This window comes from Canis aureus, chromosome 9 (genome assembly GCF_053574225.1).
Source record: "Canis aureus isolate CA01 chromosome 9, VMU_Caureus_v.1.0, whole genome shotgun sequence".
NCBI lineage: Eukaryota > Metazoa > Chordata > Mammalia > Carnivora > Canidae > Canis > Canis aureus.
The window spans coordinates 25,364,320-25,381,918 of NC_135619.1; the positions used below are offsets into that span (position 1 = coordinate 25,364,320).

Sequence of the window (17,599 nt, forward strand, 5' to 3'; positions counted from 1 at the left end):
CTATAAGAGAATAAATTTGTGTTGTTTTAAGCCACATGTTTATGGTCACCTGTTGTAGCAGCAATAGGAAACTAATATATTGAATGTTCCATTATTTCATTTAACCCTTATAAAATTCTATCAATTAGTTATTATTGTGATATTTAACTGATTAAGGAACTGAATCTTAGAGAGTTTAGGTAACTTGCCCAAATTTTGCCTAGCTAATGGGTGCCTGAGCCAAGCTTCAAAACAATTCTAATTCCAAAGTTTATCCACTTAATTCTACACCATGATTTACTCTCATGCACTGATATTACCATAAACTCAACATTTCAAATCCACACCCAGTATTTATTCCAAAAGAAAATTTAATCACTAGGGTCTTATTATGTATCAACACATGAAGCAGCTACTATAGACTGTCACCCTTCTAACTTAGAATGAATGAGAGGATGGTATAAAACAGTAGGAAGTAACTAAAATCAGGAGCAAGACTAGGGTTTTTATACTTGTAGTTGTGAGCAATGAAGCAGGGAAGCATTCTGACAGATGCTGATGACAAGCAGATTGGCCACTATGGACATCGGACTCCATGAATGACAACAGAGCTTTCAGTATGGTTCCTACCAGTACAGCCCATTTTTCAGTATTGATAGACTCAAACATTCCCATTTCCAGTGACTCTTTGGGCAGAAACAATTTGACATTTGGATTGACCCATAGAGATCTCTCTACTAAAGAACATACTTTTCTGTACTTTTATTATTAGCCATTTAAAGTATGGTTCTTTTCCTCCTGTTTTCTGTTGGTTTTCATGAAACTATCCATTGACTAATATTCACATTCAACACGAATGCATTCAGATGCTCCTACTCCAGTCTCGAGTTTTAATTTCTTCCCAATCAATTCTCTTCCTTATAAGAGACTTGGCAAGATTGCAACTTATGTTTTAATTCTGCAACCTGTACAATTAAATTTTGTAGTTTATTTTTAGGAGCTCTAAGAAATAAAATGTTCTTCTAAAAAGTTCTCTGATTCTCTGATAATGACTTTGGCTGAGAGCTTAAAGATCTGAGTTTGAATTTCTTCCATGAATACTCTTGTGTATTCAAAGGAAGCCACCTCGTGCTACACTGCTTATAGTCACATTACTGTCATACTAGTCATAACTACCAATGCACTTGACTATCAGGTACTTTAATCAATAACAGCAGAAATTTTTATTAGTCCTGATAACACTCCATACCATGGATTACTAACCTCCCACTATACATTTATACAGAACTCATCACTTTATTTAGGCTCAAGTACAACCAAGTCAGTCATCAGCTCCCATCTTTGAGATCTTTTTTTCCTGAGATGATTCCTCATACCAATTCTGTATTGGTTAGGAGACAGAAGACAGAAGACAGAAGACAGAAACTACACCAACGATTAGAGCAGAAAAATTAATATAAAGAAGTGTTAGCTCTGTATTAGAAAATTAAAAACACAAAAAGAGAATACCTATGAATCATGGAAATAGTAATTACAAGGAGCAGTTCACGACTCTCAACAGCTAGGGAACAAAGGGAAGAGATAATAATGACTAAAACTTAGATGCCTGGAGAAGGGACCCAAGGGCCTGAAACTCATGATTTCTGAGAAGGGGGCACTGGTGCTGTTATCTCTGAGTAGTCATGATGGGCTGGTTCTACAGACATTAGAAAAACTGCAATCTGGATCCCCTGCAGCTACAGGAAGAAACTGCTGCTGCTGAAGTCAAACAGCTTTGCTGGGAAGATGCTGACAGGAGCAGGCAGCAGACAGGGAGGAGTCAGTCTCCTTCTCTAGCCTTGCAGATTCCCCCTCCTGCCCCTATTTGGCAGATCCTAACAGAGATCCAGCCAGCCTGCAAAGCAGAAAGGTTGTTTGCAGTGTCCCAGCTCCAGCAGAGAGGCAGTTGCTAAATAAACACCTAATGTGATGCTCATTCATTCGTTCGCCAAATATTTTTTAAATTTCTACTATATTTCATACACTTATAAGACTGAACAAATAAACAAAATCTCTTTCATGGAGATGATGACATTTTGGCAGGGGAAACAGGTAATAAGCAAACAGACAAATAAATGTATAATATTTTAGGTGGTATTAAGTGTTTTGAAGAAAAATAAATCACAGTAAAGGAATGGAGAGAAATGGGGCCAGAAGCACTATAGATAGAGACAGTACAGATAAAGCATGAGGGAAGGAGGAGGGAAGCCATACTGCTAGGGTTTGAATGCTAGTTCTGCATCTTACAACTCTACAATCATAGGCAAGTTACTCAAAGTGTCTATATCTCAGTTGTGTTAGGTGTCAAAGGAGATAGTGAAGACAATAAAAATACTGACCTCATAGGATTGCTGTAAAGATTAAATAAGTGGTATCTATAACGGGCTTAGAATATACTGTCATATTACTAAAGAGTGGTGCAGTTAATGGCAAAAGCAACAAAAACCCTAGGTTGCAGGTGAAGGGGTTTAAGATAAAATGAGAGAGAGAGAGAGAGAGAGAAGGTATGGAAGCAGCCATGAGAAACAAAGAAGACATATCCTCGTCTCCAGATGAGTGGTATACAAGGAATAAGGAAGAGAAAACAAGCAGACTTGAGAGACCTAGGAAGGATGCTAAATCTTCAAGAGGAGCTCTGTTGAAGTGAGATTAGCAATCTGAAAGCCACATTCAGAAAGGAGGCTAAGGATTCTGCACTGTGGATGGTAATGGAAGCAATTTAGGCAAAGAGGACACAGAGGTGGGAAAAAGGTATTTACCACTTACCACTTCACCTTTACCGAAAGTGAAAACACTGATTATAATGATCATAGTTTTGTGGTGGTTAGAACCCTAAAAGTGTCGGAGAACAGGACCTCGGCGAGTAAAAGAAACAAGAACAGGAATAGGCATAAATGGCATCAGCTCTATGTGTATGACAAGAGCTGATGATTCCGGCCACGCAGTCCGCAGTCCGTGCTGAAAACAGTACGACCTGAAAACAACAATGACGGTAGATAAGATAGCCAGGCCCGAGGTCGGTTCTCCCAACCCCCGCAGTCCCCTAGTTAATGCTCCTCTGGAACCCGGGAAGTTGGTCACGTTTGCAGTCCCTGGCTGCTGACTCAGGGGATTGGTTTCTTGAGTTGTTTTCCTTCCTTGCTTCCGCATTCTTTACATCTATGATAATAAAATCAAGAGTCCACTGGACTCAGGTGCTTCACCTGCGAGCCTGCACTCGCAGGCAGTGCCTGCCATGCAGCCCCTTTGGGTGTCTCTTTGTTCCAAAGTATTGGACTCTCAGTAATCATTTCGTCTCTCATCGGAACACACAAGGCGGCATAAAACACTTATTATAAGCAATAATAAATATTTCTATAACACTTTACAGTTTACAAAATACTCTTACATCCACTCATTTATTGCTCATAATAAAACTATGAAAGTGGCAGACAACAGACATTCACAATGAGAGTGAAGACATGAGCAAACCTAGTAGTAGTACAATAACTCCCAAATATTTAACCATACAAATTAACTCAGCAGATGGTGTGGATTCCTGATGGCCCAATCATGAGGCTGCTTCATAGAGATTGTCATATTGGAAAATGGCCCCCAAAATGTGGGCATTCTTCACACCTGTCAACACGCTGAAGCCACAAGGTGACTCAGGCCAAGACAGCTTGTTCACTGCCTTCCTACTCAGCTGAAATTCCTCGCATGACTTTGGAGGCTTCTGGGGAATTCTAACAGACTGCTTAGAATTTATGTTAAAAAGCTGAAAATATCTTTTTAAGATAAATGAATCAGAATTCATTTCGTAGGATGACACAGAATCTAAAGAACCTTCCTATACTCTCTTACTTTACTGATTTAAACCAAGGAATAGAGAGAAGTAAAGTGACTTGCTCAAGGGCAAACAGTTTCACAGCTAATTAGTGCCAAAGACTAAGTTAGTGGAATTAGGCTAAATTCTGGTTTCCTAGAAACTGGTACAACATTCTTTTTTAGCTCTATATGCTACCCTCTCTTAAATATTATTGGGGGGACTGTATAGGAAAGGCAAATAATCCAAAATCAAAACTGGCATAGGAAAAGAAACTGGTGGAGAGGACATCTTTACAGGAGGCTTTTGACTAAGAGAAGAGACGAAAGTGTCTCATCAGTGTGTACTCATTGTGTAAATTGCACATATATGCTGCATAACCTCAAGTGGTATGACTTAGAAGAATTTAACTTCCATAGCCTCTATTCTACATAGTCCCTGCATTCAAACTAATTTGAAAACACCTTGAAAACAGTGCCTCCATCCTCAAGGTGTCTATAGTCCTTTGATCCAAGGACAAAGCTGGACCCCAATAGTTACTCAGTAACTGCTTTCTATGTAACTGATTATAATGTTTGCCAAAACAGCCATTCTTTGAATACAGAAATTATTTTAAAACTTTTCTTCTTGGTTTAGCGACATAACATTTAGAGCTCCTCTAAAGGGCTCTACTGATGTCTTGATTTTCCTACTCAATTTCAACCCTCAAGTGGTGTGCTATTTTATTTAGAAAATATTTCTGTTTTCTTCTGTCATTTTTCAACACAACTCACAAATCAACATTGTGATTTAGATTAATATAAAGTAACATGTTTTAAGTTATAATGCTTTGTTTCACAGAAGACTTAAGCAAACAAAGGTTATTCTACATAAATGGCACATAAGGCAATTTATCTGACTTCAAACGCAAGAAAGGGAAGGGAATATGTGCAAAGAATTACATATACATGGAGCACTTCTGGTTTCTATGGTAACCAACATAAAGAATACCTTTTTGGAAAATGGACAAGCAAAGTCAGTGAGATGTAAATTTATGAGCACAAAAACCAAAGAACCAATCCAATCCTATGGTATGTAAAGAAGTCCACAGTTTTCCCCTAAATAGAATTGCAAATTTTAAAAAATAGTCCTATTGCTAACATAACCTATTCATATTTTTTTCTTAATTCATTGTTTTGCCTTGTGGATATTTGTCTATTACACAAACATTTACTAATAATTAGAAATGGCTTTTTCATTGTTTACTGAATTAGTGATTACTAGTATAGTAGGGAAGCCAGTGAGGTCATGATTCTCCAACCATCCCTTCTCATCAGGGTGTGGTAAGCTGACTCCAAAGATCAGGACACCCAACAAGAATGACTTATTTGAAATTAATCAAAATATCAATAATGAATTTTGTATAAAAAGGGAGACACATGTATATCATTTCCTGTTCTATTATTCAGACAAGTAAACAAATTCCCATTCTATAAAGAGTACATATACTAAATATATATTTTTTGTTTTATAGATGGGGAAATAGAGAGGAATGTATGAAACTCCTGTGGAGAACAAAAGCAAAAGGAAATGTAGATAAAATTAAATTTCTTTATAACCTGTAGCAGATTGAAAAATACATGAGGCAGGCAGAGTATGACATTCCTCCAGGAACTCCCAAATGTCTTAATGTTAATGCCTTGCTACAGGGAAAAACACCCTTAGATTGAAGATAGCCAGACCTTCAGGATCCTATGAGTGTTATTTAACATATGAAAATCCTTTTGGAAACTTCCCTTGTCTTTACCTCCCTAAACTGAAAGTATAAAATCAGCTGCTCTCCACAATCCCAGGGCAGCCCTTTCTGTCCACAGATCCTGTCCCTGTGCTATAATAAAATCACCTTTTTGTCTTAAGAATTCTTTCTTGGCCATTGGCTCTGAACCCCAACATTTCCACATCAAAACTATTTTCAAGAAAACATAAAAACCAATGTCCCAGCACCCTGTTGCTTTTCTGACTAGTGTATGCTTAACCTACTCAATATAATAAAGATGGTCAAAGATTATATAATGTATAACCATTTAAGCATATATCAATTTTACCCCCAGAGTGAAAAATGGCTAAAATAAGACATTTATCTGAAGAAGAATCATCTTGTAATCACATAAGAGTTACACTAATGAAGAAAGTTGAACAATGATTTCAACATTTCATATAAAATTATAATGAATAGGAGAAAATTTCACAGTGCACATTAGAAAATACTTTTACTTAATACCGTATCATTAATATCATAGAGATGTCTAAAAATCAATCTGCCAATGCCTTTGAGTGTATTTAATTTGTATTTCAACATGCTAGTTCTCTTACTCCATGTGTTATTCCAATGCTTTAAAAAGAAAGGGCTGTCTCTAAATACTGCGCATCTGGGTATCACACCAGCTTGATGAACTAATGCTGCTGCTACCTGCGGTCTCATTGTAAAATCAGATCTGACATCATTCACAAGGCCTTGGCTTTCCAAAGAAGTTTTCAAAATCTACTTTCTAATGTCTATTGCTTTGTTTGGAAATATTCTACATTTGAAATTCCTAGTTTTCCAAAACAGTATTAGTGGGAAATTATCAATGATGCTCTGAAAGTCTAACATGAACTATATTTAGGATAATTTCCAATATATGTGAGGCAATACTCTTGAAATTGCCTTTCATGAAGTATTTTCCTGATCCCTGAGCCTTTTTCTACTGCCCAGAAAACTTATAAAATGTTATGATTAAACTTCATACAACTTAAAAATATGGATACTAAAAAAACAATAATCATGAATGCATGTAAAATATGAAAATTTACCTTTTTCTTCAACAAATATAAAATATACCAGAAAGAAAATTTTCTTGAATTACACGATCATCTAAAATTTTAGTGTTTTAAAGATGAAGTTACTTGCTTTGTTGTATTATGGAAGAGTACAGATGTTTCTGGGAAGTACCAGAAGCCCTATCCACATTGAGCAGCTATAAAATCCACCTGTCCTTCTCCCTCTATACAATACTGGCTTCCAGACAAAGAAGACTAACTTCGTCTCTGCAATCTGCCTTCCAGACAAACTAATAGACTCAAATCAAGGCCCACCCACATATAAAGATAATTTGCCTAAAACTGGGTATCGTGAAATGTTTAAAGTGCTTTTGCAATATTCACTATGTTAGAGCAATGTACTCAAAGTATACAAAAAGAATATTTTTGCTGTGCTGTTTTCTTCTTAAACTTAGGACACAGAGCTGAAAAGTAATGAATATTTCAGTGAAGCAAACTTCCTCAATTCAAAGACTCCATTAATCTTGATCTTGTCCTTCCAGATAGGCATGGATAGTAGTACAAAAGACTTTATGGAGATTAATTTTGGTTTGAAAATCATGACCACTTTGTCACTATACAACCTATCAGTTTTCCTAAAGGACTATTAATATAGTTCTTTCCTTTTTTGTTAGTTGTTAGTATAAGCCTGTGCACTGGGCTTAAGTGGAGACTTTAGAAATGACTTTCAGTTCTGCTACACTTACATATTGACACTTTTTGGTGTTCATTCCTCTCCTCAGATCCATATTTCCATCTGGTATCATTGTCCTTCCACCTGAAGGATTCTTTTAATGTTTCTTATCATTTTTATGTGGTCATGATGAATTCTTTGCTCTTTGCTGCTATCTGGACACCTCTCTAGGCAGTATACAGAGACAATTACAGAGCTCACCTGGTATGTTTCCCTTCTCTCAGGAATCATTGTCCTATGTTGTTTACTGTTCAATGTCTGAAAACACTTGTTTTATGGATTCCATCTTTTTTTTGTTGTTGTTATATTGAGAAGGTAAATGTGCTCGCTGATACTCTGTCATGGTAAAGCAGAAGTCTTACTCCTTTAGAGATGAAAAACATCAACTTTCAATGAAATCTATATCATGGAATATGTTAGTTGTTTCCTTCTTTATTTTTAGTGCCTTCTCTGCTTTATCAAAGATGTATAAAAGTAAATGCAACAGGATGTGAAAAAAGAACTTGGGCTGAGTCAACAAGATACCATACATAACACATCCTAAAGGAGGTGATAGAACATACGTACGCCTTGCAAAATTTCACAGCCCTCAAACCCCTCACTCAAATTGAGGGTATAAAAGGATCTGGAGTTGAAGGATAGGGAAGAAAGTATTTCTTTAAAGAGACCTGGAACTGTGTGGTGAATTTCACTCACTGCAAGGAGGAAATGCACTTCCACCTCAGGGAAAGGGATTTCAGTGAGTTAACTCAGAGGACTAAATACATGGCTTCTGTAATTGAAGACCCAGTGGTCTGATGCCTACTCACACCTGTGCAATCTAAAGCATTATTTCCTCTGGCTAGCTGTTCCCAATGGTAGAACAAGGAAGTAAATCCTGAGTTGCTAATGATTTGCACTTCAAGAACAAGGGGAAAAGAGCTGCTTTACTTGGAGGGTAAAATAGATCATAGCAGAAAGAATCTAAAAATACTGCTATATTACTTGGGGCTGAAAAAGAAGCAAATGATCAGGTAAGAATTACATGCTTATTCTCTTTAAAGAGATTTGTCTTAGTGAGATATCCCTAGTACCCTAAAATAGACTCACTTTTAAACATCTGTTGAACCCAAAAGAGAACCAGACCAGGAAGACAATATCAATCAAAAAAGAATCCACTTACTCTTCTCCTACTTCCACCCTCCCTCAAGGGCCATAGATAGTATTAGTAAAATGAGGAAGGAGTAGAAATGCTAATTAAAGAAACGTCAATCTTAAAGCAAGTTTGAGTATTTGATTATTAGGAAGAATAGACAAGCTTGATTGTTAAATTGTGGCATTTAGTGAGTGTTGAAACATTTTTATTAGCCGAGAGAGACCAGAGAAGTCAAAATATCTGCCCAAGGAGCAGGAGCAGGGGAAGAATGAACTCCATAGTTTAGATTTAAAGGACAATCAAAATAAATAAATAAATAAATAAAGGACAATCAAGTCAAGAGGAGTCAAAAATAAGGTGGCCTGGTGATTCACTTCCACAGATTGTTCTTGTTCAACATAAAGATTATACAAGAACCTATGAAAGATAAACAAAACCACAAGTGAAGTAGTGAGAGGTATATGAAGCTAAATCAGAATTCTACTATACAGAAACACATCAAAATGATTAAGAGTAATATTTACAAGCTTACATAAATACGTAGAATAACTAGTTTTCCCAAGAATATAATTGAAATGAAAATAAAAGTTTATTATAAGTTTATTTTAAAGCTCTTCATTGTGTCCTTTCAAGTTCTTGCTTAATTTTAGCAACTCTTTTCCTTTCAGTGTAAACATTTTGATTTCAGCAACATTTTATAATCTATCTAACATATAAAATCACAATGCAATGCCTGACTAAATTTGATTTTCAAAAGTTTTTGTGTTCATTAAAGACAAGAAAATGCACTGGAAAGAGATCTGGAATTATCACATTATGTATTACCGCCATTTATTTGTGGAAATGGAGCATGAAATAAACTATTTAGTTCATTAGCTCAAGTAGGAGAGCATTGTTCAAGCATGTTGTCCATTAATCACTGATAACCAGTGTTTAGCACACAGACATGCATGACTGCTAACATGACTAAATAATGTAGAATCTTCTTCACAAAAATCATAATGTGTGCACTCTTTATGTGTGAATTATCACAGTACCCTTGGCAGAGCCCCTGGGAAGAGCTTGAAATGGAGATTAATTAAACAGTAAATTTTTACATGTTTTTAGAAAACAGATTTTGAATGTTCAAATATTCTCCATATGCCCCTCTTATATTATCTCAAATGAAATTTGTCAAGACATCAGTGCAACCAGTTAAAGCTCTCCTTTCTGAAACTAATGTCTACTCCCTGTACTTGATAAGATCTTATAACAAATTATTGATTTCGTGTCAAGAAGCATCTCCTGATGAACACTGCCAGACACTCTCAATAATAGTGAAAGGGAGGAAATCTCACACAGGATATGTTTAAATCATTTTCCTCAGTATTGAAATACTAAAAGTAGGCTGATTATACTTTAAAGGTAGAACAGTGCATAATGTTTTGTCCCTTAAGGTTACCAATAAGACAACTAAAATACTAACTCTGTCACTTCCCAAATATACTTCCCAAATTTAATAGCAAAAGTTTAAATTAAAAAAAGAATTAGCAGCATTATTCAAAATAGTGATGTCAAATGTTCTTGTGACACCTTAATAAAATATTACAGTCACAAAAAAAAAATATTACAGTCACACAAAGGAGTACATAGAGCAATGAAAATAAACACTCTGCACTTCAACAATATAGATAAATCTCAGAACATGGTAACCAAAAGAAGCACACTCGTGTGTATATATGTATATCATATATAAAGATATATAATATACATATATCATATATAATTTATGGTATGTAATATATCATATCTATGAAATATACATATGTAATTAAACTTATATAAAGTACAAAAACGGAACAAAAGTAAAATGCTGTTAGTAAAACTACAGTGCTATCAGAAGTCAGGATGTGGTTTCCTTTGGTGCAGTCAATGATGATAGCAATAATTAACTAACATGAGAAAGTTTTCTGGGGTACTGGTAAAAATCTGTTTCTTGAGTTGGATGCTGTTTGAATGGATATCTTGAGTTTGTGAAAATTCGATGAGCTGTATACTTATGATATGTGCTCTTTTCTATATCTATATTATACCTTAATAAAATATTAAAGATAATCTTACTTGGTTGTAGAATAGAACATATATCTATATATACCTTCCTGTTGATAGCCAAAGAATCTAGGTGAAGATGGATTGGGATGCAAGTGCCATACAGCAGAGGACAACAGCAAGTACAGAATGAGGACATTGAGCTGAGGGCAGGCAGCAGCAAGAGACCCATGCCATCTAAGGGCAGCACTCAAAGCAGAGTTAAAGCTAAGAATACATCAAAACAGGTATAAAAAAGAAAGAATGAACAATTGTCATTAATGGAATGAGATAATGCTGTTACTAAAATTTACTTTCTGAAAGTTAGGAAATTCTTGTTATTAAGTACTGACATTTCAAAGAGGCATATTTCCCAGATTTCTTCAATAAGAGCTAAAGGCACAAGAAATGTGATATCAAAAGAAGGCAAATTAAAAAGTGATGTCATCAAAATGGCAAAATAGGAGTTTTATGTAATCTTCTCTATAAAGAACACTGATTTTGACAATTACCTATAGATAGGAATGCCTTTGTGAAAGTCCAATAGTCAAGTGGAGAAGTTCCAGCACACCATTATTAGACACATTGAAGAGGTAAATAAAGATTGAAGGATTTGACTCCTTCAAATACGAAGAAAGCAATACAAGATTTCAAACAACATGAAAAATCAAAGAAACATGATACCACCAAAGGAACATAATAATTTTCTAGGAATCAACCTCAAATAAATGGAGATCTGTGATTTTCCAGATAAAGAATTCAAAACAGTTGTTTTAAGGAAGCTTAGTGAGCTACAAGAAAACACAGAAAACAAATAAACTACATTTTTAAATTCCATGAATTAAAGGAGAAATTTAACAGAGAGATAAAAATAATTAAAAAAGAAAAAAATACTGGAGCTGAAGAATACAATGTAAAAATGAACAACTAAAAGTATCAATGATAGACTTCAATTAAGCAGAAAAGAAAGAATCTGTGAGGTAGAAAACAGTTCATTTGAAATTATCCAGTCAGAAGAGAACAAACTAAAAAGAACTTCAAAATAGTGAAGAAAGTCTATGTGAGGAAGGACAATCATTAAATGGTTTCACTCATATGGAGAATATAAGAAATAGTGAAAGGGGTTATAGGGGAAAGGAGGGAAAATGAGTGGGAAATATCAGTGAGGGTGACAAAACATGAGAGACACCTAACTCTGGGAAATGAACAAGGGGTAGTGGAAGGGGAGGCAGGTGGGGGGATGGGGTGACTGGGTGACAGGCACTGAGGAGGGCACTTGATGGGATGAGCACTGGGTGTTATACTATATGTTGATATATATATATATATATATATATATATATATATATATATATATGACTTTAAAAGAGTGAAGAAAATCTATGTGCTCTTGGATACTATTAATAGAAATAGTATATGAATTCTTGGAGCCTGAGAAGGAGGAGAGAGGGAGAAAGGGGCAGAAAGCTTATTTAAAGAAATAATGGCTGAGAACTTTCCAATTCTGGAGATTTGTGTGGAGGCCAAGAAAAATTAAGGCCATCCCACCTAAAGTTTAGCATTAGCACAAGTACAGCCATCTTAGGCCCCTGTGAATAAGAGCTGAACTTTACCGGAAAAACTGCAGAGTGTCCTCAATGTCCTCAGAAAGACAACAGAGCTGAGAATTGCCCTCAGCAGAGAATCCCATATCAGAAAGACAACAGAGCCCACGCCTGTGGTAGAAAGTCCCATATTAGAATGAGAGCAGAGCTCAATACCATTGAAAGCCCCACATCAGAATGTAAACAGAACTTGAGAAATTCCTCCACCCCTCCTGAAAATCCTCTAGACCAGCCTATAAAAAACCCAGCTGTAACCCACTTCGGGGTCCAAGTCCCTGCTCCACTGTGTCGGGTATACTTGGACCCAAGCTCGAGCTTGTAAATAAACCCTTGTGTGCTTGCATGAGTGTCGGCTGCTTGGTGGTTTTTCCGATTCGCAATCTTGGACACAAGAATTTGGATATCCAAATTCATGAAGCTCATAGATCACAGAACAAACTCAACTTAGAGAATTTCTGTAAGACATATTATAATAAAACTATCTAAAATCACAAAGATAGAATTTCAAAATTCTGTTCAAAGATAGATTTCTCAACAGAAACTTTGCAAGCCAGGATAGAGTGGGAAGATATATTGACAGCACTAAAAGAAAAGGAAAGCAAAACAAAACACAACCTGCCAACTAAGAATAGCTTACCTAGCAAAGTTGTCTTTCATTAATGAAGTGGAGATAAAGACTTCACCAAACAAAAGCTGTTGAGTTAGTCACCACTAGACCTGCCTTATAAGAAATGCTGGAAAGAGTTCTTCAAGCTAAAATAAAAGGATACTAATTAGTAACATAAAAATATATGACAATATATGACACACTGATGAAGATAAGCATATAGTCAAATTCAGAATGCTCAAATGTGTGATATGGTGGTGTGCTAATCACTTATTGGTAGTATAAATGTTAAAGGACCAAAAATTAAAAATAACTATAGCTACAATAGTTTAATAATATAACAATATAAAAAGGTGTAACTTGTGACATCAAAACATAAAACGTGTAGTAGTAGGAGTAGAGCTTTTATATGCAATCTACATTAAGTTGTTATTAGCTTATAATGCTTTATGTAAGCCTTACAGTAACCAAAAATCAAAACAGTAGATACATAAAAGAGAAAAAGAATCAAAGCATACCACTACAGAAAATCATAAATTCACAAATGAAGATAGCAAGAATGAAGGGAACAAGGAAACTAAAAACACCAGAAAACAATGAGATGACATCAGTAAGACCCTGCCTATCAATAATTACTTTAAATGTAAATAGATTAAATTCTCAAATCAAAAGGCAAAGAGTGCTTATTGAACGGATTCAAAACAAACAAGATCCTACTATATGCTAACTGTAAGAGAGTCATTTCACTTGATGAACACTGATAAGCTAAAGGGAAGGATGAGAAAGATATTCCATGGCAACAGAAAGCAAAAGAGAGAGGTAGCTATATTTATATCAGACAAAATAGATTTTTAAGTCAAAAACTCTGAGACAAAGAAAGTCATTATATAATGATAAAGGAGTCAATTCATTAAAAGAATATAACAATTATAAATATATATGAACCTAAAATCAAGGTGCCTAAATATATTACACAAATACTAACAAATCTGAAAAGAGGAAAAGGCAATACAATAATAGTGGGGAACTTCAATATCCCACTTTCAACAATGGCTACATCATCAAGACAGAAAACCAATAAGGAAACACTAGGCTTGAAGTAGCTTGAGAGCAAATGAACCTAGCAGATACAGAACATTCCATTCAACAGCAGCACAATACACTACACATTCTTCTCAAGTCACATGGAGCACTCTCTAGGATACATCATATGTTAGGTCATGAAACATGTCTTGGTAAATTGAAGAAGACTAAAACCATATCAAGTGTCTTTTCAGATCATAAGGTTATGAAACCAGAAACAATAGAAAGAAAATTAGAAAATTCAAAAATGCAGATTTAAACAACAGTAGGTCAAAGAGTGAAATCAAATCCTTATCTCACACCATTCACAACAATTAACTCAAAATGGATTAAAGACTTCAATATAAGACTTGAAACTGTAAAATTCCTAGAAGAAAAGATAGGGGAAAATGTCCTTGACACTGGTCTTGGCAACAACTGACAAAGACTATCTTCTTGACTGAATTTTATTTATTCTTTTAAAGTTTTTTTTTTTATTTATTTTTTCTAATGAAAGACACAGAGAGAGAGAGAGAGAGAGAGAGGCAGAAACACAGGCAGAGGGAGAAGTAGGCTCCATGCAGGATGCCTGATTTGGGACTGACCCTGGTACCCCAGGATCATGCCCTGAGCCATGCCCTGAGTCAAAGGCAGACACTCAACTGCTGAGCCACCCAGGCATCCCTCCTTGACTGAATTTTAATCAGGCTTCTCTAAATCTTCTTGCCTATGCTTTGACATTGGCCTCTGTCCTGTTCTAAAGAATCCTGCTAAATTAGTTTGGCAAGAGTCTCCCAACTCTGATATCTGGTCACCCTTGATATCTGATCTCTCACCTTTGATGTATAATTCCTTGGCCTACTCCTATAAAGAACCATGTTAGGCCAATTTAGCAAGAATCCTACTTAATGCCTCTTATTAGTAATTTCCCAACCACTGATACTCTTACTCTGCTCTTTGACTATAAGTCACCAGCTGCATTTGCTGTATTCAGACATGAATCCAATCTCTCTTCCCTATTGCTGTAGTCATAATCCCCATTGCCATAGTCTTTCATAAATTCTTCCTTACCATTTTTAACACGTCAGAAAAAATTTCTTTAACACAATCACCCCATGAAGTACCCCCATTTTTATGAGAGAAAACTGAGACTCGGGGTTCAAATAAAAATTTCAAGTACACTCAGTAAGAACCAAAATTTGAAAGCAGGCACTGAGACTTCAGAGGCTGAGCTTAGCCATTGTCCTCTACAGAAAAATGCTATTTAGCTTCAAATTGTGTTTCAACCACAAAGAAGGTGGTTGATGTTAGACCAGGCTTTCATGGCTTATGAAGACATAGGTTAGATTAGATCTATGTTTCTTTAGAGAAACAAATTAGTTAATTATCCTCAGACAATCTCTTTTAAAGGGAATGATGCTACATGAACTTCAATGGAAATAGAATTTAGTGTCATGAAAACTTAGCAAGTGAGAATAAAGTGGGGGGGGGGGTGTTATTTTAACAATACCCACAGGTAGTAAAACCTTCGAGTTCACTGGCTTTTTGTTGACATATGTAGATTTTGCTGGTGAGAATTTTAATGAAAGAAAATATATTAGCTTCTACCCATAGGCCAGTGAAACTCACATTACAGACCACTTTTGTTACATATCAGAAATCCTTTTATTAGATATAATGCAGTTCTCTCACTCTCTGTGCAAGGCAACCTGACAGGTTAAAATAATTTCATGTTTATGAAGGTCATGCTTCAGGTTGGAGCAATAGGTTTCAGAGTTCAGCTATCCACAAGAAGAAGAGGAAGAATTTTATTCCTACTTAAGCAGTCAACCACTATCAAAACTGGAAGCAGCATCAGCAGGATAAGAACACAGTTGCTATAGTATCAGCTGTAAAGAAAATGGGCCACCTGATGGGGAGTTCTGAGGCAGAGAGAGAAAAAGAGGGAGAGTAGCAATGGAGTGGAGAAAAATCAATGTTTTGGGCCACTACTGTCAGTGCACAAGCCAAGTTCAAGGTCTGAAGACTCCCCAGGAGGCTGACTGAGCTCAGGGCATTTGTCAGCACTCCACTTCATGCTCTCTTCCTTTGCCCCTTCCTATAGCATTGGAGCATGGGCAGCATATGATCAGGCCAGCCACAGCCAAATGGACAAGGACCACACCCTAGGACAGTGGCTCTCAAAGTATGGTTCCAACACTTTCAGCTTTTCAGCTTCAGCATCCTCTGGAAAATTGCTAGAGATGCGAATTCTCAGGACCCACCACCCACCTGAATCAGAAACTCTGGAAATGGAGCCCAACATAACTTCTAATGTATAATCAAGTTTTCCAACCTCTGGTCCAAGGGAATAAAATAGCAATTTGACAAAAAGCATCAATGCCCATGAATGACCTCAGAGAACAGAGCCCATACCTACCCTGGACTGGCCACATATTTGTGGACTGTTGCATATTTTGAAGTATCTTCTAGCAACTTACTTTGTATGCTAATTAATACAGAGACTATGTCAAAGTTTTTAGCACAACTGCAGCCAACAAATCAAAGAGACTTTGGGAATTTTGGCAAGTAAGCTTCTATCTAGTCCCAAATAGAGCTCCATGTCCATTCCAATTTTTGCTCTATCCCCTTTGAGACAGATATGGAGAATTCTTCATCATCTTAAGAATAATCCTTGGCATTGTTTCCAACACCTCATATCTACTGCATCCCAAAATGAGTGAGATAAGAACAAAGGCATCCTGGATGATGAATTCTGTAATAGTCTCAGCCACCATGCCCAGACACATTTTCTCCGATGAATAAGTCAAAACTGATTCATCTCAATGTCTACAGATTCCTAGACAGAAAATCTTGGCCTCTACCAAGAGTTGCAACCTCAGGCAAACTATATCACCCATCTTTGAAACACCAAAGAACCACAATTAGTTCCTCTTTGATGCAGTGATGGTTCAGTTCCAAATCTCTCAGGTAAACTAAACACAACCTGAAGACTAATCTCTGTACCACCTGTAAGCCATGTGGACAGTATACCAGGATCTGTGCTCTGTTACTCCTCCTTTCAATAAATATTTATAGAGATCTACTATATAACAGGTACTATGCCAAGCACAGGGAATGTATCATCTTCCTCTCAATAAGTTCACAACATAGAGAGGAAGACACCAAATGAAGTATCAGCCAAATAAAAAATATGGTTATAATATAACACAATAATGAGTGGTATATTTGTTTGAAAATGTGCCTTGGGAATAAAGCATAAGGGCAAAATATTAAGACCAGAAGATTAAGTCAGATTTCCCAGAAACAAGACACCAGGGCAGAGTTTGCAAAGGATGATCAGGAGTGAGACAAGTGAAGACAGTAAATAAAGTTCATTGCAGGGACAAAGAAAGCCTGTGTAAAAATCACAAAACAGAACAAATTCAGTAGACTACAAGTGGCTGGAATGATGGACCAATCTGTCACATGAAAGCACAAAAGGACACACAGGGCAGGTAAGTAGGAGCTGATTCTAAAGGTTATTGGGGTGGGGGGCACTTGGCAGGATGAGCACTGGGTGTTATGCTATATGTTGGCAAATTGAACTCCAATAAAAAATAAAAATAATAAATAAATAAATAAATAATAAATAAATAAGGCTATTGTGAAACACACCATAACAATTTAATTTTACTCTGAATATTATGGGGAATATTTAAGATTTTAAGAAGACTGACATCATTATGTTTGAAATAGAGATAAAAATAGAATAGCAGCAATAGAATTC

General features: G+C 36.1%; 1 protein-coding gene and 1 long non-coding RNA gene across 5 annotated transcripts in view; one reads left to right on the forward strand and one right to left on the reverse strand.

Annotated features, from left to right (window-relative positions):
• The window catches only part of FSCB (fibrous sheath CABYR binding protein), a 295,780-nt gene that overhangs the window by 180,974 nt on the left and 97,207 nt on the right, over positions 1-17,599 (reverse strand). The gene's annotated exons all lie outside the window — the stretch shown is intronic.
• LOC144320511 (uncharacterized) overlaps positions 1-17,599 on the forward strand; it is a 59,666-nt gene that overhangs the window by 41,329 nt on the left and 738 nt on the right. For 2 of the 3 annotated variants that reach the window (XR_013386145.1, XR_013386144.1), the window contains one exon: positions 10,639-10,805. The exons of the other annotated variant lie outside the window; for it this stretch is intronic. This is a non-coding gene — a long non-coding RNA (uncharacterized LOC144320511). The remainder of the gene's footprint in view (positions 1-10,638; positions 10,806-17,599) is intronic. 3 annotated transcript variants of the gene reach the window in all.